Source organism: Anolis sagrei, chromosome 3 (assembly GCF_037176765.1).
Source record: "Anolis sagrei isolate rAnoSag1 chromosome 3, rAnoSag1.mat, whole genome shotgun sequence".
NCBI lineage: Eukaryota > Metazoa > Chordata > Lepidosauria > Squamata > Dactyloidae > Anolis > Anolis sagrei.
Genome location: NC_090023.1, coordinates 159,437,925 through 159,462,968, shown reverse-complemented (window position 1 = coordinate 159,462,968; position 25,044 = coordinate 159,437,925). Strand labels below are relative to the sequence as shown.

General features: G+C 43.5%; 1 protein-coding gene across 2 annotated transcripts in view; it reads left to right on the top strand.

Annotated features, from left to right (window-relative positions):
* Nucleotides 1-12,327: 12,327 nt before the first annotated feature.
* GPRIN2 (G protein regulated inducer of neurite outgrowth 2) overlaps nt 12,328-25,044 on the top strand; it is a 53,020-nt gene continuing 40,303 nt past the window's right edge. For both annotated transcript variants that reach the window (XM_060768988.2, XM_067465632.1), the window contains exon 1: nt 12,328-12,709. The gene's annotated coding sequence lies outside the window, so the exon portion shown is untranslated. The remainder of the gene's footprint in view (nt 12,710-25,044) is intronic.

Genomic DNA, 25,044 nt, shown 5'->3' with positions numbered 1-25,044 from the left:
TTTGCTATCTCCGTTTAATGGGAATTGCGGTACAACATCTGAAGTCCAAGGCCCCTTCTACACTGCCATATAAAATCCAGATTCTCTGCTTTGAACTGGATTATATGGCAGTGTTGACTGCCATATAATGTGGATTATCTCCTTTGATAATCTGGATTATATGGAAGCGAAGAAGGGGGCCAAGACATTAGGTTACCCACTTGATCTTTCAGTCAATACATTCCAGAGATCGGGACTATGTGGTTGTTCATTCATTTCTTACAGGTTTAATCTGTGCCCTCTTCTCTTTAGGATTTTTCCCCCATGAAGCTGATCTTAACTAGACATGATAGTAGCCCTGGAAGGGCATTTGGCCCCTGGTGGAGAGTCCAGGGGCCAAATTTCTGATTCTGGGCCTTTCTGAGGACAGCACAAGCTAATACACTTATGGCAAAAAGAATGGAGAAACTGGAAACAAAACCTGGAAATGATAGTTGTGCCTGAGCAGTCAATGAAAATCAAATCAGATGTGGTTGTATGCCTTTGTAATAAGGCCTGTGTCTGCTTATATATTGCAATCCACTCTGAGTCCCCTCGGGGAAAAGGGCGGAATATAAATTATTATTATTATTATTATTATTATTATTATTATTATTATTACTATTATTATTATTATTATTATTATTATTATTATTATTATTATGCCCATTTATTGAAGAAAGTGAGTGGAGAGTCTGTATTATTTTGGCCACAAATGCAAGCAGTGCCTCTTTCTCTGGGTTCAACTGCCAGCTGCAGAAAATCAAAGCCACAGGTCAGGGTGAGCTCCCACCATCAGCCCTAGTTCCTGCTTACTTAGCATTTCGAAAACAGTAATGTGAGTAGATAAATAGATACCGCTTTTGTGGGTAGGTAGAAGGAACCTATGAAGACATGCCGGCAATTCGATCAGAAAGGCATCCACAAACAACAGGCTCCTTGGAATGGAAAATGAAACAACAGCGCCTCTCCGTGGTTGGAGTTGAGCAGTCTCCAGATACCGGAGATGGAAAAGAGGGAAGCCTTTGCCTCTGTCTATGTATTGTCTGTCTTTGTTATTAATTGTATAATGGCATTGAATGTTTGTCATATGTGTATTCTGTAATCCACTCTGAGTCCCCTTGGGAAGATAGAACAGAATATAAATAAAGTATATTATTATTACTATGGTATAGGCCACTGGTTCCCAAACTTATTTGGCCTACCCCCTGGAAATCAATTTTTCTAAATCTTCTCTTCTTTCTTTTATGCTTTCGCTGCCCCCTTACAATTATTCATCGCCCCCAAATGCACCTGTGGCCATTACCGCCCCCCCTCCCGATCACTGCAACATCCACCGGGGGCGGTAATGCCCACTTTGGGAATCACTGGTGTAGGCAGTGCTGGTCAGAAATTGGTGCCCCAGATGTGAGCTTGGTTCATCTCCTTGGCTGAAATGGCCCTGCACGGGGTGAGCATATTCAAGACCAGAGAAGCACAACCTCAAATGCTTGAGGAAAATGTGTCTTTTATCAACAGATTACATTTAGATACTTTTAAAAGCTGGATCAATTAATCAGAGGCACAACAACACATCAGAATCCAATCACATTTTTATTCATACATCTTGCTTCTTTCTGTCATCATCAGTAAGATGATGCATTCCCTTGTTAACAACAGCACACTGCCTCTCCTATACCTACACACACGGAGACAAGAGCGTCTTCAGATTTCAGTTCTGACTTTGTACTTTCAAAAAAGGAAAGCAGAGGCCAGAGTTGTAGCAGCAGAAAGGGGAGGTCAAAATGCCCCTAATAAGAATACTATCTTTCCATAAGAATTTCCTTCAGTTTTTAATTTCTAGCATTGCAATTACTGAAAACTTTAGCGGAGTATTTTGAAATATAGTTGTGCATCAGCTGCGCTCATACCTTGGGAAGTTTGAACTAGCCATGGTGGTCCATGCTCTGGTTACCAGGCCTGTAGCGAGGGGGTGGTTTTAGGAGTTCAACCCCCCCCCCCGAAATGTTTCAGATTTTTTTTAAAAAAAAACCTGGTTTACTCATGAATTTTAACTGGTTAACCAAATCCCCATGCTAAGTCTATGAGATGCAAAAAATTAAGAGTCCCTCCAGAACTGTAAGCACTATCTCAAGCAAATATTGACAGTTTATTCACACTGTCATTACTTGCAGCAATAGCCGATGTAGTGAAGCAACCAAGTTGGGTGTGTGTGTGTTGAATGCTCTCATTAAGGAGGCCAGACTTGGTGGAGGTGGTTGACAGGGGCGGAGCTGCAGGCTATTGAAGGCTGCTCTGCCCCCTGCTCTGCTCTTGGCTTCAGCGTGAGCTAGGAGGCAGGTTTCAACCCCCCCCCCCCCGCAATTATCAACTCTCGCCGAAATTGTCAAGCCCCCCCCCCCCAAATTTTCACACACACCCTCCCTGCCGAAATTGTCAACCCTCCCCGAATTTTTTTTCTGGCTACGGCCCTGCTGGTTACATCCCAAATAGATTACGCCAACTCATTCTACGTATGGTTGCCTTTGAAGACTTTTCTGAGACTTCAACTAGTCCAATGAGCAGCAGCCAGATTGCTCACCGGAGCACCATACAAGGAGCACACCACCCCGCTGCTATATCAACTCCACTGGCTGCCAGTTCATTTCTGAGAACAATTCAAAGTGCTGGTCCTGGCCTATAATGTCCTATATGGTTCCAGCCCAGCTTCCTTGTCCGAACGTAGTTTAAGATCCACTGGGGAGGCCCTGCTCTCCATCCCACCAGCCTCACAAACGCGTCTGGTGGGGATGAGGGACATGGCCTTCTCGGTGGTGCCCCCCCCCCCCCCCCGCTTGTGGAACTTGCTCCCCAGCGAGATTAGGAAAGAACTGAAATCGTGGTTGTGAAACCAGGCCTTTGGTTAGCAGGCATAACAGCACTTTGGACATTGATCTGGACCATATGAATGTTATAATAATGGAAACAGCTCAGTGGTTCTCAACCTGAGGTCCCCAGATGTTTTTGGCCTACAACTCCCAGAAATCCTAACAGCTGGTAAACTGAATGGGATTTCTGGGAGTTGTAGGCCAAAAACATCTGGGGACCCCAGGTTGAGAACCACTGTGCTATATGATTGTATAACTAATGTTATTGTTTTCAATCTGTTGTCTATTTATATTTTTATATTGCTGTTACATTGTGATATTGTGGCATCGAATTGTTGCCAGTGTTAGCCGCTCTGAGTCCCCCCTTGGGGGTTGAGAAAGGTGGGGTAGAAATGTTGTAAATAAATGATAGTTTAGCCCACCCCCACCCCAAAACAGAGCCAGGCAACGTTGCCAAAGAAATGTAAACATTGCCCAAAAAAGGGAGGGGGTTTAGGTATGAAGGATTTTTCGTGTCTCACTCTCTCTAATCTAGAAATTTAGAAACTAAAGAAAATTTTCATTTGCAAGAAAGGCTTCTCATTTGGAGTGGCAATGGTCTTATTTATTCCGTTCCATGGCAGATACACATTTTAGGTAGCCCATCTATTAATCCCCTTTATGATCATAAGGGAAGGTTATATAAAGCCAATAGATTAATGTAAGATTTGATAGAATATATGCAGTTCAGTTTAATCTACTGCAAGCCTGGGGATCATCACAGGGAGGATTCAAAGGAGAGAAGCCGATCACACCCTAATACTATCCTATTCAAGGGACATTAAAGACCTGAGCTACCTCTTAATCCAGGAATGAAAAATTGTGGCTTTTCAAACATTGTTGCACTATATCTCCCAAAAGCCCTAGCCAACACAGTCAACAGTAAAAAGGCATGATGAGCATGGCAATCTGACAACTTTGGAAGGGTCACACATTTTTCTTTGTGCCACTAAGACACAATATATTGTCTTTCATGGCAGTACAGTGCATGTAACTGTCATTGGCATGCCATTTTGACTACATTGCAAATGAGCCAGACTGACATTTCAGGCAAATATATTTCTGCAGCATTTAGAAAAGTACAGTTATGTTATACTTGCAGTCCCAAAGCACCTAACCCCCTATATGTATCCTTTAAGAAGTCCAAGTAGGTTATTTTGCCCCATTGCCGCACAATGATTCCATCTTTAGGAGTTCATAATACATTATACAGATGGGTACATAGAATGAAATCCCATTGCTGTGCTTCTTTGTGCTTTACTCTTGACAGCATGATGTAGTAAGTGGAGTGTTGGACTACGGCTCTGGATCCCTGCTCTGCTATAGAAACCCACTTGGTGACATTAGGCAAACCATACGCTCTCAGCTGAAAGGCAGCAAAAATATCCTCATCTGATTAAATCTTGTCAAGAAACACTCATGATTGAGTCACTTCGACCCCAAAATGAATCTATCATGCCATAAGTCAGAAACAAATTGAAGGCACACAATAAATTACTGGATGATACTCGCAGTTTCCACTGGATGGCAATGTTGTTCTAATGGAATCTGGGAAGATGTGTTACAAAATTCATCTCTATAGGGTGGGCTAAACCCCTGTGCCCGCAGGACTGAAGACCAACAGGTCGCAGCTTGGAATCCGGGAAGAACGTGGATGAGCTCCCTCTATCTGCTCCAGCTCCTCATGCGGGGACATGAGAGAAGCCTCCCACAAGGATGATAAAACATCCGAGCATCTGGGGAAAGTGTAGATGAGCTCCCTCTATCAGCTCTAGCTCCTCATGCGGGGACATGAGAGAAGCCTCCCACAAGGATGGTAAAAACATCCAGGCATCCAGGGAAAGCGCAGATGAGCTCCCTCTATCAGCTCCAGCTCCTCATGCGGGGACATGAGAGAAGCATCCCACAAGGATGGTAAAAACATCCAGGCATCCAGGGAAAGCGTGGATGAGCTCCCTCTATCAGCTCCAGCTCCTCATGCGGGGACATGAGAGAAGCCTCCCACAAGGATGGTAAAAACATCCAGGCATCCGGGGAAAGCACGGATGAGCTCCCTCTATCAGCTCCAGCTCCTCATGCGGGGACATGAGAGAAGCATCCCACAAGGATGGTAAAAACATCCAGGCATCCAGGGAAAGCGTGGATGAGCTCCCTCTGTCAGCTCCAGCTCTTCATGCAGGGACATGAGAGAAGCATCCCACAAGGATGGTCAAAACATCCGGGCATCCGGGGAAAGTGTAGATGAGCTCCCTGTATCAGCTCCAGCTCTTCATGCGGGGACATGAGAGAAGCCTCCCACAAGGATGGTCAAAACATCCGGGCATCCCCTGGGCAACGTCCTTGCAGACAGCCAAGTCTCTCACACTAGAAGCGACTTGCAGTTTCTCAACTCGCTCCTGACACGACAAAAAAAATCCAAACTTCTTGGGAAGAAGTAAACTAACATTTCCAATGACACATCTACATAATGGCAATGAATAATGATTTGGCACTATGTGGAATGACATTCCCATAGACCCATGATGGCGAACCTATGACATGTGTGTCAGCACTGACACGTGTAGCCATTTTCGATGACACACAGCCGCATGCAGCCGCATACAGAGAAGATGGGGCCGCATCTCAAGAAGAACATTTCATCCTCGGCTCCTACACCAGCATTTTTCTATAATGCCGAGATATATGGCATTATAGAAAAACCAGGTAACTTAAATAATTAGTTTTTTGTTTATTAAATATAGTTATATATTACAATAATATATTTTTGTTATTAAACTATAAATATCATGAAATTATGGGTTTTTCTCGAAGTGACACCCCACTCGAGTTATGCTCGATTTTTTGGCGAGTATTGACACACCAAACAAAAGGTTGCCCATCATTGCCATAGACTCTAGGCAGTGTGCAGTTTTTTTCTTATGTATAACAATAATATGCTCTATTTATATAGAGGAGACTCAGAGCGGACTCTTTTCCTGGTTTGATTTTTGCCGGCATGTTTTTCAGAGTGCCGTTTACCTCCCTGCCAAAGCGGTACCTATCAATCTACAGTAGAGTTTTGCTTATCCAACCTTCACTCATCCAACAGTCTGTATTGTCTAATGCAGTCTGCCTCCAGCCCGGATCCACAGCTGTTTCAATAAATTGTGATGTTTTGATGCTAAATTTGTAAATACATTGTTGAAGGATTTGTAAATACAGTAATTACTTTGTAAATACAATAATTACTACATAACGTTATCATGTATTGGACTGTTTTGGGTCAGATGTCCTTTGCAAAGTTCTCTTACAAAGAACTAGTAGGATCCTCTTACAATATCAAGAGTTTTTAAAATAAGCTTAATGCTGGATAAAGCTTTTTTTTCCCCCAAAAAACAGTTATCTACTGAGATATTTTGCAAATTGTGAAAGTAAGATAAAAAAAACCTCCACAGCCTTTCAACAACACTGTTCACATGGCCTCCTTTTCAGTATGGACCCTCTGACTTGATTCAAGTTGACTGTTGCATACAAAGGCAATAGAGCAATATTATCCTCAGAATAGCTTTGTGTTTCTGAAAGCTTATATTAGTTTCACATCATTCACAGGAGCTTTCTTTTAATCCACCAACTCTGCCTTAAGGCTAACATTAAGGAGGTGCATTTCTACCAGATTAAAAGGGCTTCCCATGCTGTTCAGATAATGTAGCCTGAAGTCACGGTGAGCCAGCAAAGTAGTGATGACCATGACCCCAGTGACTTTCCCAGGCGACACATGGATGGTGAACTCTCCAATAATAAGGTGGAGGATGAGATCTATTCCGTTCAGTCAATCAAAGGAGCAAATTGAGGACTTTATCACACTATTTGTTGCATGAGTGTGGTGGAGGCTCCTTCTTTGGAAGCTTTTAAACAGATGCTGGATGGCCATCTGTCAGGGGTGATTTGAATGCAATATTCCTGCTTCTTGGCAGGGGGTTGGACTGGATGGCCCATGAGGTCTCTTCCAACTCTTTGATTCTATGATTCTATGATTGCACTGGGTTAGTTCCGTGATTGATGCTTTCTTATCACACGATGTCGTGAATCTTCCATTATCGCAATGCATTTCCATTGTTATTGGAGCACATCTTTTTATTGACAGGAAAAAAACATAAATGGCTCCCATATTGCAGTCTTCGACTATAGTTTCTGGTGCAGCTATTTTCTTCTGATATTCTGAAAGTCATATAGTTTGAGTATGCATGGTTAAAGTCACATTACTTTACTTTAAGGTAAAGGTAGTCCCCTGACATTAAGTCCAGTCATGTCTGACTCTGGAATGTGGTGCTCATCTCCATTTCTAAGCGAAGAGCCAGCGTTATCCATAGACACCTCCAAGGTCATGTGGCCAGCATGACTGCATGGAGCACCGTTACCTTCCCGCCGGAGCGGTACCTATTGATCTACTCACATTTGCATGTTTTCGAACTGCTAGGTTGGCAGAAGCTAGGGCTGACAGCGGAAGCTCAAGCCGCTCCCCGGAATCGAACCTACTACCTTTCGATCAACAAGCTCAGCAGCTCAGTGCTTTAACCCACTGTGCCATCGGGGGCTCCTCACTATTTTTAAAACATGTTTCGCTATAATCACACACTTGTGGGTGGGGAGTCACAGTCATGCTGCAATTGTGCAATTATTACAGCGCCTTCCATTTGCAAACTGTGCAATTGTAGTATAAAGCAAATATATATATAACTAGCTGTCCCCTGCCACACATTGCTGTGGCCCAGTCTGGTGATCTGGAAAATAATGAGAAGGTGTTCATTTCTAATATATGCAATTCCTCTATGCTTGTGGGTAAACAGTATTTCTTGCTGTTTCTTTGTCAGTGTTGATGTGGAGATTGTCCGGTTTGCCTACTCTGGAACATGCAACACATCATTGTCCTTCTTTAGGGGTCCCTTTAAAATCTATGATACTATATCTCTCTGTGTGTGAATCATATATATCTATCTGTATCTATGGCTGGATGGCTCTTTTTCAGGAGGGCTTTGTTTTCGTTTTCTTGCCCCGGTGAATGGAACTGGACTGGATGGCCTTAAGTATTTTCAGTTGCTCATGGGGGTTCTGTGTGGGAAGTTTGCCCCAATTCTGTCACTGGTGGGATTGGGAATGCTCTTTGATTATAGGTGAACTATAAATCCCAGCAACTACAACTCCCAAATGTCAAGGTCTATTTCCCCCAAACTCCATCTGTGTTCATATTTCGGCATATGGAATATTTGTGGCAAGTTTGGTGCAGATCCATCATTGTTTGTGTCGACAGTGCTCTCTGGATGTAGATGAACTACAATTCCCAAACTCAAGGTCAATGCCCACCAAACCCTTCTAGTGTTTTCTGTTGGTCATGGGAGTCCTGTGTGCCACATTTGGTTCAATTCCATCATTGGTGGAGTTCAGAATGTTTTTTGATTGTAGGTGTACTATAAATCCCAGCAACTACAACTCCCAAATGACAAAATCAAAAAAAAATGAGTGAAGGACATACATTGAGTTGTTAGGTGTATGCTGTCCAAATTTGGTGTCAATTCTCCCAGTGGTTTTTGAGTTCTGTTAATCCCACAAACGAACATTACATTTTTATTTATATAGATAGCACATGTAGGGCAGATATGGATGGGTAGGAAGACAAGGTCAAATGAGGCCATGCAGAAGCCAGATTGCAGGAACAAGCATCACCGAAAGAGCACTATAGTGCTAATGGAAAGAAGGTGTGCAAGCCATTGAAAACAACCCAGTTGCTGCAAGGCAACAGGCTAGCGTGATAAAGCCCTGAGTTCCCTTTCAAAGTCAATTCTATCTGCAATACATAGTTGAATTTTTTTCCTACAATGGCTATACCCTACACAATCTTGACATTTGCTATTTGATGTGTGCTTATGCTGTGGCTCAGAACTCTCTAGTAAACAATTTTAAGTACATCATCAAACTAAAAATCCCAGGATTCTATAGGTTGCAGTTAAACATGACAGTTAAACTGGCATTAAATAGTTATCTATCTATATAATAAAAGTCTGTGTTTGTATGCGGAGGGAGGGAGGGCAGTGTATGTGGCAGCTTTCTGAGTGGCTGCCACTTTCACAAGCCACTGTGACTGCTACGAATGGTGAACCTGGACTACACTCGGCACACATAACCCGCATGACCCACTTTACATCCTGGTGCGGTTTGGGGGAGTTAGACCACGGATTATGGGATTTGTAGTACTTTCAAACGCTTTGGTTCCCACGGACCACTATGGCCCCCAACAAAGACCAATGAAGACCAACCTTGGCACACAGAGCCCCCATGACTCACTCTACATCCTACTGCAGTTTGGAGGAGGGAGGACCATGGATGATGGAACTTGAAGTACCTCCACTCACTTGTCAATATCACTCAGAGAGATATTGACAAGCTGGAATGTGTCCAGAGGAGAGCGACTAAAATGATCAAGGGTCTGGAGAACAAGCCCTATGAGGAGCGGCTTAAGGAGCTGGGCATGTTTAGCCTGAAGAAGAGAAGGCTGAGAGGGGATATGATAGCCATGTATAAATATGTGAGAGGAAGCCACAGGGAGGAGGGAGCAAGCTTGTTTTCTGCTTCCCTGGAGACTAGGACGCGGAACAACAACTTCAAACTACAAGAGAGGAGATTCCATCTGAACATGAGGAAGAACTTCCTGAGTGTGAGAGCCATTCAGCAGTGGAACTCTCTGCCCCGGAGTGTGGTGGAGGCTCCTTCTTTGGAAGCTTTTAAACAGAGGCTGGATGGCCATCTGTCAGGGGTGATTTGAATGCAATATTCCTGCTTCTTGGCAGGGGGTTGGACTGGATGGCCCATGAGGTCTCTTCCAACTCTTTGATTCTATGATTCTATGATTCTATGATTCCCGAGACCACTGCAACCCACATTCAATGACTGATCACAACCAAACTTGGCACACAGAGCACCCATGACCCACTCTACATCCTGGTGCGGTTTGGAGGAGGTCGGACCATGGACGATGGGACTTGCAATTCCTTCATTAACTTCCCGAGAGCACTGTGAGCCACATAAATAACTGATAAAAACCCAACCTTGGCACACAGTGCCTTTCTCAGAAAAACCCGGGCACCGCCGGGTCCCCAAGCTAGTAGTTGTATAAAGCAGATATACTCTAAGGCATGAGATTGAAACTATCTACATATGCCGAAGAAAATTGAGGTGCTCCCCTCAGACTTGAAACATACATAATGGAAGCAGAGGAATCCCCCATATTTGAATGCATCAGGTAGCAATATTTTGTGCCATTTTTTCCACGTCATTTTGGTTTCATGTGATATTATATGTTGAGGGGTATGCTTGTTTCCTTACAGCAGAATATTCAGACTCTTGGTCCTCCATTTCTTTTGAAATGGTACAGTCCTGCTTCTGTATCAGACATGATGCAGATCTGCTTTTTAGGTTACTCGGCTTCAAAATGTTGTTTGGGTTGCAACAACAGCTTGGTTGCACTCCACAGGACAGCCTTTTCCAGGCCACATGAACGATGTTCAAAAATAACCTTGTGAAGAGAACCACATTTATTTATTCACTAGCCGTCCCCTGCCATGCGTTGCTGTGGCCCAGTCGGTGTATATGTTTTGTGTGTATGTATATGTGCATGTATATATTTGTGTGTGTGTGTATGTATGTAGTTTTGCACATGCATTATAATGTATTTTTTGGCTTTTTAAGTCCCTTCTGCGGTGTTTTTCAGTGTTTTGGTTTTTTTTGGGGGGGGGAGGGGTTGAGTGATCGTCACTTGTTGGCCTGATAGGTGTATTTGTTCTGTCACGCGCTGGGCCTGTAATAATTGATTTTTGAAACAGGATGTGCACCTTGTGCCCAGCAGGATGTCAGGGGTGCCTCGAAAGAGGCCTTTAAGGATTTTCCTGTAGAGATAGTCTTTAGAGTCTTTAATGATGTAACAAAGTCCTTTATTATTGAACAAATCCAACAAATATTTCTCAAATCTTCAATGGGTCAAAGAAATGCTTCAAGGCTTTGAATTAACTGGTGGCTTCCTTAAGCTTGTCCACGAGGGACAGGCCGGGCCAAGTGTAATGGGTACAGATTAAAATGTGCTGAGTATGCTAAGTGAGATATAAGGATATTTGGGTAAGTGCAATGTGCGGACAATCTTAGATCTCTAATAAAGTGCTTCTGGGACATGTTGCTGGAGTTTCCTATTCTGGAAAGGCAATGTACTGAGGTCCTAAGGATTCAACTAACCCCAAATTTAGTGATGATTTTATATACAAACACTTGTTGTTTATTCATTCAGTCATTTCCGTTCTTTGTGACCTCATGGTCCAGCCCACGCCAGATCTCCCTGTCAGCCGTCACCACCCCCAGCTCCTTCAGAGTCAAGCCAGTCACTTCAAGGATACCATCCATCCATATTGCCCTTGGTCGTCCCCTCTTTCTTTTTCCTTCCATTTTCCCCAGCATCATTGTCTTCTCTGAGGTTTCATGTCTTCTTATGATGTGGCCAAAGCACTTCATCTTTGCCTCTAATATACTTCCTTCTAAAACGCAAATATTCCAAAATCAGGGGAGACACCCAAATTCCAAACTCTTATGTCCACAGCAGTTTGGAAAATCATAAAATCATAGAATCAAAGAGTTGGAAGAGACCTCATGGGCCATCCAGTCCAACCCCCCTGCCAAGAAGCAGGAATATTGCATTCAAATCACCCCTGACAGATGGCCATCCAGCCTCTGTTTTAAAGCTTCCAAAGAAGGAGCCTCCACCACACTCCGGGGCAGAGAGTTCCACTGCTGAACGGAAAAGGGATACTCTGCAATATGAGTTCATGCCCCCCTTTTAATTCAGGCTCATTTTGCTAAAATCTTTGTTTTACAATTATCTCTCTCTCTCAAAATAAAACTATTCAAAGAATAAAGGTCTTATAACCTTCAGTTGTATAAAGGAAGGAGATTCATCATAGCTTTTGCCCCCCTCTCTCTCCACGCACAAAACAAGCTATCCAACTGAGACTCTCTTTTCTACATCTTGCAGAATGTCATTTTTCCTTTACTGCTGGTCACTCCGATATATCCTGCTGTGCTCATTCCTAAACCACTCAGTATTTTCAGCTGCAAATACACCTGCTCTAAGTCAAGATGAATAATGCACATTAAATTTGCCGAATACCCCAGAAACACCTCTCCTTGCCCTGACAGTGAAAAGAGAGACCTGAAATGAAACACTTAACCATTTTGCTGCTCTTTTATGAGTTTCCAAATCCAGGTTTTTCTGTACAGACCACTTTAGAGTGTTACCCCCCTTTCTTTCTTTCTTTCTTTCTTTCTTTCTTTCTTTCTTTCTTTCTTTCTTTCCCTCCCCATGTTTCCCTTGGCTCTGCACAGGCCCAGTTTCTCTAATCAGTTGAAGCCGTGGGATTATCTCTGTCCCTCGCAGCCAGGCTCCATTTTGATTCCTCTCAGTCGGTCGGAAAAGCATCGGAAAGTGGCAAGCCGAAGGGCTCACCTGTGGAAGTCCAGGGCAAAGACTGTGGGCTGTGCTCTTCCCCTCTCCCTTGGATGCTGTTTCGGCTTCCTCAGCCTCCTTGCCTGGCAGGATTTCCCAAAGGGAAGCAAGAATAATAATTATTATAAGGACAAACCCACACACAGCAGCCTCTGGTGGCTTTCGGCTTTTCTCTTTCTTTGATTTCCGAGCATCTTGTCTGAAGTCCCCTGAAGATTTCCTGGCCTGTGGAAAAGCTGGATGTGAAATTTCACCCTGTGGAGGGAAGGTAAGGACTGCGGATACCTCTTTCTTTCCTTTGCTTTCCTTTCTTTCCTTTCTTTTCTTCTTTCTTTTCTTCTTTCTTTTCTTCTTTCTTTCGTTCCTTCCTTCCTTCTTTCTTTCTTTCTTTCTTTCTTTCTTTCTTTCTTTCCTTCCTCCCTTCTTTCTTTCTCTCTTTCTCTCTTTCTCTTCCTGTAATTGATTGACAGTGGGATTGTTTTTTCCTAACATGTATTTAGGAATAACAAAACTGATCCTTCGAAGCTAAAGAGACAAATATGCTAAGGTGAAGGCGAGGAAACGGAGCAGCAAAAAACTATGTAATGAATTAGGGTTTCTTACTCAAAGAGACAAGAGAGTGACTCATTGAGACGCTGGGAAATACACTTGATTGAATTCTGGTTGTAATGTTTCGTTTTTCCTCTTGCGAGATGAACTTTTGCTCACTAAAAATCTTACTCCATCCCCATGGAGAATTTCTAAGAAGTTTAAAAGGACTAAAAAGGTAAAGGTAGTCCCCTGACATTAAGTCCAGTCGTGTCTGACTCTGGGGTGTGGTGCTCATCTCCATTTCTAAGCCGAAGAGCCAGCATTGTCCGTAAACACCTCCAAGGTTATGTGGCCGGCATGACTGCATGGAGCGCCGTTACCTTCCAACCGGAGCGGTACCTATTGATCTACTCACATTTGCATGTTTTCGAAGTGCTAGGTTGGCAGAAGCTAGGGCTGACAGCGGAAGCTCACGCCGCTCCCCGGAATCGAACCTGCGACCTTTCGATCAACAAGCTCAGCAGCTCAGTGCTTTAACCCACTGCGCCACTGGCTAGCACTATATAAATAACTCTCTTTTACCTTTACCTTAGATCAGTGTTTCTCAACCTGGGGGTTGAGAAGCTCCCGGTGGCGCAGTGGGTTAAAGCCCTGTGCCGGCAGGACTGAAGACCGACAGGTCGCAGGTTTGAATCTGGGGAGAGGCGGATGAGCTCCCTCTATCAGCTTGAGCTCCTCATGCGGGGACATGAGAGAAGCCTCCCACAAGGATGATAAAAACATCAAATCATCCGGGCGTCCCCTGGGCAACGTCCTTGCAGACGGCCAATTCTTTCACAACAGGAGCAACTCCTGACACGACAAAAAACCTAGGGGTTGGGACCCCTGGGGGATCGTGAGGGGATGTCAGAGAGGTCGCCAAAGACCATCAGAAAAAGTATTTTCGGTTGGTCATGGAAGGAAGGGAGAGCAGGTGTGCTTGGCGCATGGCAGCATGGTGTGCATGTGTGGGGTGAGGAAGAGCATACAAGGCTGGAGGAAGGCTCGTGCCAGTGAGTTTCTTCAAGGCATGGGGCTTCTGTGTGGAAGGTTTGACCCAATTCTATCCTTGGTGCTCTTTGATTGTAGGGGAGCTATAAATCCCAGCAACTACAACTCCCAAGTGCCAAGGTGTATTTCCCCCAAACTCCACCAGTGTTCACATTTGGGCATATTGAATGTTCATGCCAAGTTTGGTCCAGATCCATCATTGTTTGAGTCCACAGCATTTTCTCCAGGAAAGAATGCCTCTAGAACATGGCCATATAGCCCAAAAAAAACCTACAACAACCCAGAGCGTGTTTCCTTGACTTCCCCATGAACGATTATCAATCCAATGACAGATGTCTCCGTAAGACCACGATCAGTTATATACTGTTGCGAAAACTTTGATGCTATCTATTTTGTTGTATGAGCCTCAAAAATAAAATGTCATCTTGATTTCCTCCCTTGATGAATATCTCCCCCTTCTTTCTTATCTAGAGTCCACTAAAGTTTCCAGTAGTACATAAGTTTATTTAAAATGTGAGATAGGCCTGTTCTTTAAAAAGAAAATCTTGGTCTGCCCAACTAAAACTTGCATGGATGTTGATTATTTCTCCTTCATAAAATATGTATATATTCCAGCTGAATGCTGGAAGTAATTGTGGATTTATGTATATATTGACTTGTTTTTTAAAGAAGGAAAACAGTGCCTATAACATGTTGAATGATAGGAAAGTCTGGATTATTGTGACTTTTCTGGGCTGTATGGCCATGTTCCAGAAGCATGCTCTACTGCTGTTTTGCCCACATCTATGGCAGGCATTCTCAGAGGTTGTAAGGTCTGTTGGAAAGTCATTTATTGAACACAGCAAGCTTATGTCATAGATAAACATGGATGCCAGGTTTCCTAAGCAGACCAAGATACTATGCCAACAATCAGAGGCAGCCCTAGGTAATTTTCAACGGTAAGCAAACAGTATTTTGCCCACCCCCCCCCCCCACCAATAACTGATACATATTTTCTGTTCGTTGTGGGAGTTCTGTGTGCCATATTTGGTTCAATTCCATCATTGGTGGAGTTCAGAATGCTCTTTGATTGTAGGTGAACTATACATCCCATTAACTACAACTCGCATATGTCGAGATCTATTTTCCCCCAAGAGCGCCTCAAGAGCGCCCCTGGGCAAAATCAACTATACTGCAAATGCTTACTTTGCGTAAAGGGTTGAGCTGCCCCTGCCAACAATTGATGCCAGAATCTGATCCTGAATCTTATAAAAACTTGTTGAGTGCCTTCAAGTCATTCCTGAGTTATGTTGACCCCGTTAAGGAGTTTTCCTGGCATGATTTGTTTAGAAGTGGTTTCCCATTTCCTTCCTCAAAGGCCGAGAAAGTGTGACTTGTCCAAAATGGGTTTTCCTGGCTGAATAAGGATTTGAACCCTGGTCTCTCAAAGCCAACACTCAAGCCATCATGCCAGTTCACCATAAAAACATAAATGAGCTTATTTATGTTTCTGGCAATGTGCTGTCGCACACTGGGCCTATACATAAGACTGTAGACAGGACATAAATTCTGTGTGCCCAACGGGACGCCGGGGCTGCCTCAGATTAAAGGCCTTTTGATTTCCTTAAACAGAATCTTTAGATTGCTTAAAGGTTCAACGAAGTTCTTTATTATTGACATCAAACAGGTACTTCAAGGCTTTCTTAATAGTCTATTGGCTCTCTCAATCTTGTCCACAGGGGACAGGCACCATCTTCATAACTGTATTTTAACTAATGGGGAAATCCTTAACCTCTTATCTGGGCAGTCTGTCTTTGCCTCTGTTGGCGTGGAGCCCCTACACCCGGTACCAACTGCTTCTGGCTGCCACGAGTGACCCTTACCAAGCAGAGCTTTGTAGACTTCCAGGGGAAAGGAAGGTGATGGCTGGCTGAAGTGCTGTGGGACTGGATTCCCTCAGCAAAGGAGCTGAAAGGCTGTAAAATCCTCAGCAAAAGAGCTGTGCTGAGACTGCATCCTCTGGCCAAGCTATGGGGCTGTATATCCCCGGTCAAGCTGTGGGGCTGTATCTCCCCGGCCAAGCTGTAGAAGACGAAGCTTTCTACAGGAGCTCCTGGTTTTATGTCCTGTATGAAAGGCTTCTCTGTGTGGACTGACCCAAAATGGCTCCTATTCCCTCCAAAACCCAAAAAGGGGGCAGGACCAGGGAACTTAATGATAATTGACAGGTCATAGATCCAATAAATGCAAACTAAGGAAAGCTATCTAACTGCAATGGCATAGAACTTTAAAATACATGCAGTAATCAATCAAATAGCAAGATAAGCTGGAGCTCCTGGTGCGGCTGTCCCAGAACAGGCAACACAAATCTCAATATTTTATTAGCTTGTGAGTGTAACCATTTGTTGTTAGCAGGACTTGCTACCAAGTAAATGAGTCAAAGCTCTAGTACACTTAACAATTTACTAACACTGTCCAATTTTAATTGGTTTCAGAATTGCTTTGGTGCTGTTGTTACCGGATATGGCAATTTTAGGGTTAACAGTTCTGTGATGCAGGTGTCATTTTAAATACAAAAGGTGAACTTCATGCAAATTATAATTACCAGTCGGTATTCCTATTCAGGAGGCAATTGGTGGCCTTTAAGGCCCTTTCCACACAGCTGAGTAAAATCCCACATTATTTGCTTTGAAACTAGGGGCCCTTCCACACAGCCCTATATCCCAGAGTATCAAAGCAGAAAATCCCACAATATTTGCTTTGAACTGGGTTATCGGAGTCCACACTCAGATAATATGGGTTTTTCTGACTTGATATTCTGAGATATAAGGTTGTGTGGAAGGGCCCTGGGATATATTTATTTATTTATTTATTTATTTGCTGTATTTGTATACCGCCTTTCTCAGCCAATTGGCGACTCAAGGCAGTTTCCAACAAATCAGTACATATAAAAACTTAATACAGATTAAACGATGTAAAACACCACAAGAGCAATAAAAACAACATCATTAGCGTCTCCTTATTCTCAAGCATTGTCCAGTTCCATTTTCAAATTGTTCGATTTCCTATATTAGCTACTCTGCATTTGTAAACGCTTGCTCGAACTGCCATGTTTTAACTTGCCTCCGAAACGTTAAGAGGGAGGGAGCAGATCTAATCTCCCTAGGGAGGGTGTTCCATAGCTGGGGGGCCACCACTGAGAAGGCCCTGTCTCTCGTCCCCACCAAACGTACTTGAGACAAAGGCAGGACCGAGAGTAGGGGCTCCCCAGATGATCTTAGAGCCGCCGCAAACTAGCCTCCTACGGGAGCAAACTGTGCGAGCACGTCCATGACGTCATGAGACTCCGCCTCTCTCTCCGCCCCTTTTTCTCCCTCTTTCTCCGTGCCAGAGTGGTTTTTCCTTTGCTAGGGCAGCATTGCCAGCGTACTCTCGTTGTTGGCAGAATTCAACAACGAGAGTACGCTGGCAATGCTCCCTGAGTGCCACTCCTGTTAGTAACCTGGCTGCTGTTCGTTGGACTAGTTGAAGCTTCCGGACCGTCTTCAAAGGCAACCTCACGTAGAGAGCGTTGCAGTAGTCTATACGGGATGTAACCAGAGCGTGGACTACCATGGCCATATATGGCAGTGTAGCCTCAGATAATCCAGTTCAAAGCAGATATGATGGATTATTCTGTCTTGACATTATGGGTGATATGGCTGTGTGGAAGGGCCCTATGTCAGTGGTTTTTAATCCAAAATCTGAAGGACCTTTTCAAGGTTCTGATCCTTAACCCCAATATGTACAGCACCTTAGTTTTTTAATTTCATACTAAAACACAGCATGGTTTCACTGCTCCCCTGACTTGAAAGCCACTGGCTGCCACTCTTCGTAGGCAGCTCTTACTGTCATTAAGGATCCCTGAACATTTTGGGCTGTAATGCTAGGCCAATATGCATAGGATGACATTGCCAGTGGAGCAAGCATTGAAATATTCCCTGTGTAGGAAAATATAGCTATTTCTTGACCAGGGAAACAACATTTCTCCTCTTATCACCAACTTCGACCTGACTGGTTATGTTGGGCATTGCCTGGAAGATTTCATTTCTAGAATCAGCTTTCTAATACTAATGTATCCATTATTTTGACTCCACTTTGAAACGCGATTTCAAAGACAATTTGAAGTATTCTTCAGGGACTCTCAACCCTTTCAAAGCAAAGTCCGGAAAACTTGTAAGTCTCATCAATATGTTGTCATTCTATCCATAGTAAAAGTGAGCAGTTGTTGGTGATATTTGTAATCAAGTCAGCTTCAACATATGGTGACCCTACAAATGAGATCTTCTAGAAGCCCTGCTCATGTCTAGTAAACTCATCGTTTGCTTAATTGAATCAATCCATTTTCTAGGTAGTGTCCTACTTTCCCTGCTGCCTTCTGCTTTAGCAACATTGTCTTGGCTTCCAGTGAGAGCATGAATGTCACAGTCATACTTTTCAAATCTGATATGGCATAGCACCTTCAAAAAAAAGAGCGGGTCAACCATTGATTTTCAGGTGTTTTTCGCCTGTTGCTCTCATCAGCCCAAGCAGAGGCAATGGCAAAGGATTATGAGAGCAGCAGTCTAAAAACATCAGATGAACCATTGCTGGTTTGAAAGTTAATTAGACTGTGTGATCTGGGGAGGTTAAGGCAATGTTAAGTCTCTTAAAGGAGAGGTAATGCTGAGGTTCAGGCTGGTGGGATAATTCTTTCATCTGTCCTGGAAAATGTCCGGTTTCTTGTGTCCAAGTATATAAAGACTAAGGACCTCATCACATTGAGGTCCTGAAGCTGGGGAAGAGTGGGGGCATCTATGGGGCAGTGGGGCAAATTCGGCAGGCAGCAAAGGAACCCATCACCCCACATGGCCCTCTTTCCCATCCCAAGGTGGGAAGTGTTGCCACCTGGCTTCCTCTCATGATTTCCCTGTTCTACCTTACAAGAAAATGGGAAGCGTCCCTTGTTCTCAGGGCTCTGTCATTGGATGCTTTCCACATGGAGCCAAGGGTGGAGCACCACCCGAAGTAGCCCTGCGTCATGTGATGGGCTTCATTTGGCTCCCATCTATGCTCCATGTAGGAAAGTCCTACAAAGGGGCCCAGACCTTGTATGATGAGGTTATAAGGGGATACTTGTCATATATCATGTTCTGCAGTTGGTGGTGGTTGGTGGTGGTAGGTCTAGCAGTTGGTGATGGAAGAGTTAATATAAGTCTTAGTTCTAAAGGGTTGAGTAATCTGTAAGTAAGAGTTCATGGGTGAAAGCGATTAAGGGTGGAGGTAAGCAAAAGATGGGTTGCAGCTGGATATAAAGAGTTAGCCTTGGGACAGATCTTCGAGAAAAAAAGTATTTGTCTTATCTTGGTGGTAGATGCTGCTGGTTTTCCCCCAGGTTTGTGTTTTTTTTTGGTGTCCTTACCTGTCTCTTGAACCTTTGGAATCCTGGAACCTTGGACTGGCTTTTGACTACAGTATAGACAAAGGGTCCTCAAACTAAGGCCCGGGGGCCGCATACGGCCCTCCAAGGTCATTTACCTGGCCCTCACTCAGGGTCAACCTAAGTCTGAAATGACTTGAAAGCACACAACAATAACAACAGCAATCCTATCTCATCAGCCAAAAGCAGGCCCACACTTCCCATTGAAATACTAGTAAGTTTATATTTGTTAAAATTGTTCTTTTTAATTATTGCATTGTTTTAAAGTATTTTTTGCACTACAAATAAGATATGTGCAGTGTGCATAAAAATTCATGTTTCTTTCAAATTATGATTCGGCCCTCCAACAGTGTGAGGGACTGTCACCTCTGTTTAAAAAGTTTGAGAACCCCTGGTATAGACTCTTGATCCCTGGACTTTGTTTATTGAACTCTCGACATTTGACCACTGGACTGGACCTTTTGACTATGGAGTTATCTTGAACCTGCAACAGTGTTTTTGTTTTATATTCTGTGGCAGAGTGCAATCTTTCTGTTTTATATTTTGGACTATTTAAGCAGGCAGAAAGTAACTGCTGTTTTAATTAAATTGCTTTATACAAACTGGGTTTTTGTTCAGTTCATCTCTGCCTCTGTAAAGGCAGAGCCCTGGCATCATGACAATACTGAAATTGCTTATTGATGAGAGCAAACAGACTCTATGCATGTCCAGAATAGCTCTCCTGGTAGAGTACTGTTACCAGGCATGTAGCTGGGGGGGGGGGAGCGCTTTGGGGGCTTCAAACCCCCCCCCCCCCTGAAATTCTCATGGTGGTCCGTGAAAAGGCCTTACTGGTGCATTATTTAAACTGTTATTTTATTCATATCATGATCTGATCACCATGCTCAATATATCTCATATGCATGGGGGTATTGGGGTAACGATACAAAAGGTTTGCTAGGGTAGACCCTCTTTCACTCAGACTCAGCCCCCCCCATCAGACTCAGCCCCCCCCCCCCATCAAAATCCTGGCTACGGGCCTGACTGTTACATTCATATTTCTCTTAAGAAGAGGCATGACCACCAATAGGGTAAAGAAGGATGGTATTAAGAGCACAACAATGTTAGTAATATTTCAATTCACACAACTAGATTCAATATAAATGTAGCCACCTAGCGGACTATCTGCATGGGCTCCTCGTGTGACCATAATCATGTCCAATGTGAACACTTATGCTATAAGGATTGTTTGTCATATATAGTAAGACTCGACTTTAGTAGCGGTTAGGGGTATAGGAGCCCCATAAAATCGAAAACACCCCTCTAGCAATATCTAGGTCCTCAAGTACAATTCTGTGATCTATGGGCAAAGTTTGACCATAGACTGTCAGTAAAGGACCCAGAGATACCTAGAGGTCATAGTAATCAAATTGATGAATGATCAAATCCACAAAAGTTAAACCTGGAAATGTGGGGAGTTGGCGAGACATTGTATATTTTCTGATTGTTTATAATTAATGTTTATGTGTGTTATACTACGTTGCTTGTATGTGCCAGCATCGAACTGATGCCGGTTGAAAGCTGCCCTGAGTCATCCCCCGTCCCAGGGGTTGAGAAGTGCGGGGTACAAATGTTTGAAATAAATAATAAATAAATTGTACCACAGACTTTTTGGGACAGTCTCAATTTAATAATAATAATAATAATAATCTTTATTTCTACCCCGCCACCATCTCCCCGATGGGGACTCGGAGCGGCTTACATGGGGCCAACATAATACAGCAATAAAATCAAAGCATATACATCAGACAACAACAACATTATCAAAATGACATTAAAATAATAATAAAATAATAGTAATAATAAAAATAAAATAAAATTCCAATAGAATTCCAAAAGGAGGCATAGGTGGGAGGGAGGAAGTTGCCTGTCTGATCATGTTTCTTCCTGAAAGCATTTGGCTTATCCCTCCCCTCCAAGTGTAATAAATGTGGAATTGGATTCATTTATGTTTGTTCCCTTTGCCTTGACTTCTCTACCGGCCACCCCCTGAGTAAGTAGATCTTGTTAACAGCTTGTTTATTTTAACTTCTTTTATACCGAGGGTTGTATGTTGTATGTATGACTATGTATGACTATGTGTTAATTGTGTTATGTGTTAAATGTTTTGATACGGCCAATAGGCCAATCAATAAAATGTATCTATCTACACTGACACATTCTTCAGGCCAATCCAGCATGCTGGATGCTAGATTGTCTACAGCAGTGGTTTTCAATCTGTGGGTCCCCAGGTGTTTTGGTCTACAACTCCCAGAAATCCCAGCCAGTTTACCAGCTGTTAGGATTTCTAGGAGTTGAAGGCCAAAACATCTGGGCACCCACAGGTTGAGAACCATTGGTCTACAGGGACTACCCCACCTTCCACAGGGGAGGAAGCGAGTCCCAACCACCCAGTGCTGCTGAATGTGGTTCAACACCACTGGACAGCCACCCTAAGCTTCCCCCCACCCCAATCTCCAGTTTGTGGGTGTTTCCAGCCAGTCACAACGCAGGAACCACTTGTTCCCCATTGCTTACCTTGACATCAGTTGGGGCAATGGAAGCACTGGGAAGGGAGGTGGAAAGCAGGGGGATTTCCTCCTTTCCCCTCTCCTTTGGTGTCCCATCACTCTGGATGATGTTAGGGCAAGTGGTAAGGAATAGGTAGCTCCTCAGTCATCACCAGGACATGTGGGTGGAGGGGGATTTCCATCCCATGTATCCGGGTGATAGTGAAGACAGCTGCTGCCAGTTCCATTTGAGAACCAGCCCTGATATTCCCACTGGTCCTAAGTCATGGGAAAGCCTGGTTTCCCAACTTTGAGTAATGTGTGGCAAGATCAGCTCTGTGTGGCATGTTTCTAGCAAGGAGCTAATCCTTATCTACACTGACCATTCTTTGACCAGATGTGGTCAAAGAGTAAACCTGCACTGGAGAATTGATGCAGTTTGATGCCACTTTAACTTCCATTGATCAATGTTGCAATGCCTTTAGCCTTCTCTGTTAAAAAGTGCTGTTTCCTCATTGTTCTGTCGCGTGCTGGGCTTGAAATGAATTGCTTTTAAAACAGGATGTATAACTTTAGCCCAGCGGGAAGCCAGGGCCCCCGAAGAGAAATTCGTAAGGATTTTCACCATAAACAGTCTGTAGAGGGCTTATGAAATATAACGGTCTTTTATTGGTGTACAATCAACAGAAATTTCTTTTGTCTTCAAAAGGTTAAACAAATGCTTCCAGGCTTTTGTGCAACTGGTGGCTTCTAACTGTTACTTTACTCTAAAAGAAAATCCCTTTTCAAACTTCTCCCAGGCTGACTGTGAACCTAAACCTAATTGATGTGGACTCCACTACCGGGTTGAACTGCGTCTCAAAGCACCAAGTGGACCTACCAGTAGGCCTGTAGTCACGTCAGCTGGAGTTCTTAGATATTCAAAACTGCTTTTCCCTCCGAAATTCCTCAGAGCTTTAGGGCTGTTTCCCTGGGAACCTTTGGGAATCTTTAGATGCTCTTAAGACCGTTCTCCCCCGGGAAGTCTTAAGGGTTGAAGCCTTTGTACAGGAGAAGTCTGTATACGTCCTGTACATTGACTTTTTTTGCTGAGACTGACTGAAAATGGCTCCCTTCCCTTCTCAATTGTCCTGAACAGGGGGTAGAACCAACCTTAACGATGATGGACAGGGGGCCTGCCCTATAACTGCAAACTTTAACAGGAAGCCACCCTTCTGCAGAATCCCAAGCCTTGGGCTGCAAGCAAACACTTAATACAAGGCAAATAAAGTGGGAGCTTCTGGTACAGCTGTACCAGCACACTCATCCAACTACAAATCCCTGGGTTCCTTAGCATTGAGCCATGGCAGCTAAAGTGGTGTCAAACTGCATTAATTCTCCCATGTAAATCCACTCCGGACCTTCTCTTGAAAAAAAAAAAACATTATAGGAAAAATACAAAACTGAAAAGGCTCTCTTAAAATGAGGTTCCAAGGACAGTGTTTTAGAAGTCTTACGTAAACCTTACTCATTACAATACAACAGTTTGTAAAAAGCAATCATCTGAGCATTATTTCCAACCTCTTTCCTGGACTTTACTGATAACTCGTATTGTACATTGTGCAGAATAGCATGAGTCACATTTTTGAGATGATGAGCCAATGCATATCACAGTGGGGAATAATTGCATTATCCAGGTTGTGTGGTCCTTTTGGGTTTTTTTACTATTTCTCTCAAAGAACCACATGCTCATATATCTAGTCCAAGCCATTTTCATTGTATTAGCAAGAGCAAGGTCACAGTAGGGAGTTTTTACATTTTCCCCTTTGTGTGCTCTTTTTGTTTTGTTTTTTTACTGTTTCTCTTGAAGGACCACATGCTTATATGTCTCCTCCAAGCCATATTCATTGTGTTAACAAGAGTGGGGTCAAGAGGAACTGTTTTTCTGAGACCTTGATTTCAAGAGAATGTATAAGAAAATAGTTGGGTCTCCAGTGCCAGAAGAAGGAAGCATATTTCTGCTTTTTACTACCTTGAATAATAATAATAATAATAATAATCATCATCATCATCATTAATCTTTATTTATACCCTATCACCATCTCCCCAAAGGGGACTCGGAGCAGCTTACATGAGGTCAAGCCCAGCGATACATTATAACATAAAATATAAACAACAAAATAACATCACAATAAAATAAATAAACCAATCAAGTGAAATAAACAGTATAAAATAACATAATGGAAAATCAAACACAGTGGGCGGGCCAAATGCACAACATAAAATGATAAAACTCTGGATGAGATAGCAATCAAAAGGTACATTTGTGGTGGAGGAGCTCATACGGGACTGATCAGTGGAATTAGACTTTCAATAAGGTGGAGGAAAGTGCAATATGAGGGAAACAGTGTAGGTGAAACAACAAGACTGGAATATATAGTCATTCTCCAAAGGCACATTGGAAAAGCCAAGTCTTTATATCTTTCTTAAAGGCTGCTAGGGAGGGGGCTTGCTTAATCCCATCAGGTAGCAAGTTCCATAGCTGGGGGGCCACAGCGGAGAAGGCTCTCTTCCTCGTTCCCACAAGTCATGCCTGTGATAATAATAAACTTAATGTATTGTCGAAGGCTTTCATGGCTGGAATCACTGGGTTGTTGTAGGTTTTTTCGGGCTATATGGCCATGTTCTAGAGGCATTCTCTCCTGACATTTTGCCTGCATCTATGGCAAGCATCCTCAGAGGTAGTGAGGATGCTTGCCATAGATGCAGGCGAAACTTCAGGAGAGAATGCCTCTAGAACATGGCCATATAGCCTGAAAAAGGGGGGGGGGTGTACTCCTAGGACAAGAACGTTGAGGGGAGCAATAGCTTAAGTTTATGTGACTAATCTCCAAAAGCGCAACAGCAGAGCCAGGTCTTGAGATTCTTTTTAAAGGTTTCTAAGGTAGGGGCTTTCTTCCGGGCAATGTGTTCCAGAGTTGGGGGGCCACAGAGGAGAAGGCTCTCTCCCTTGTACCCACAAGTCAAGCCTGAGAAACTGGCAAGGGCGAAAGGAGGGCCTCCCCTAAAGAGTTTGGG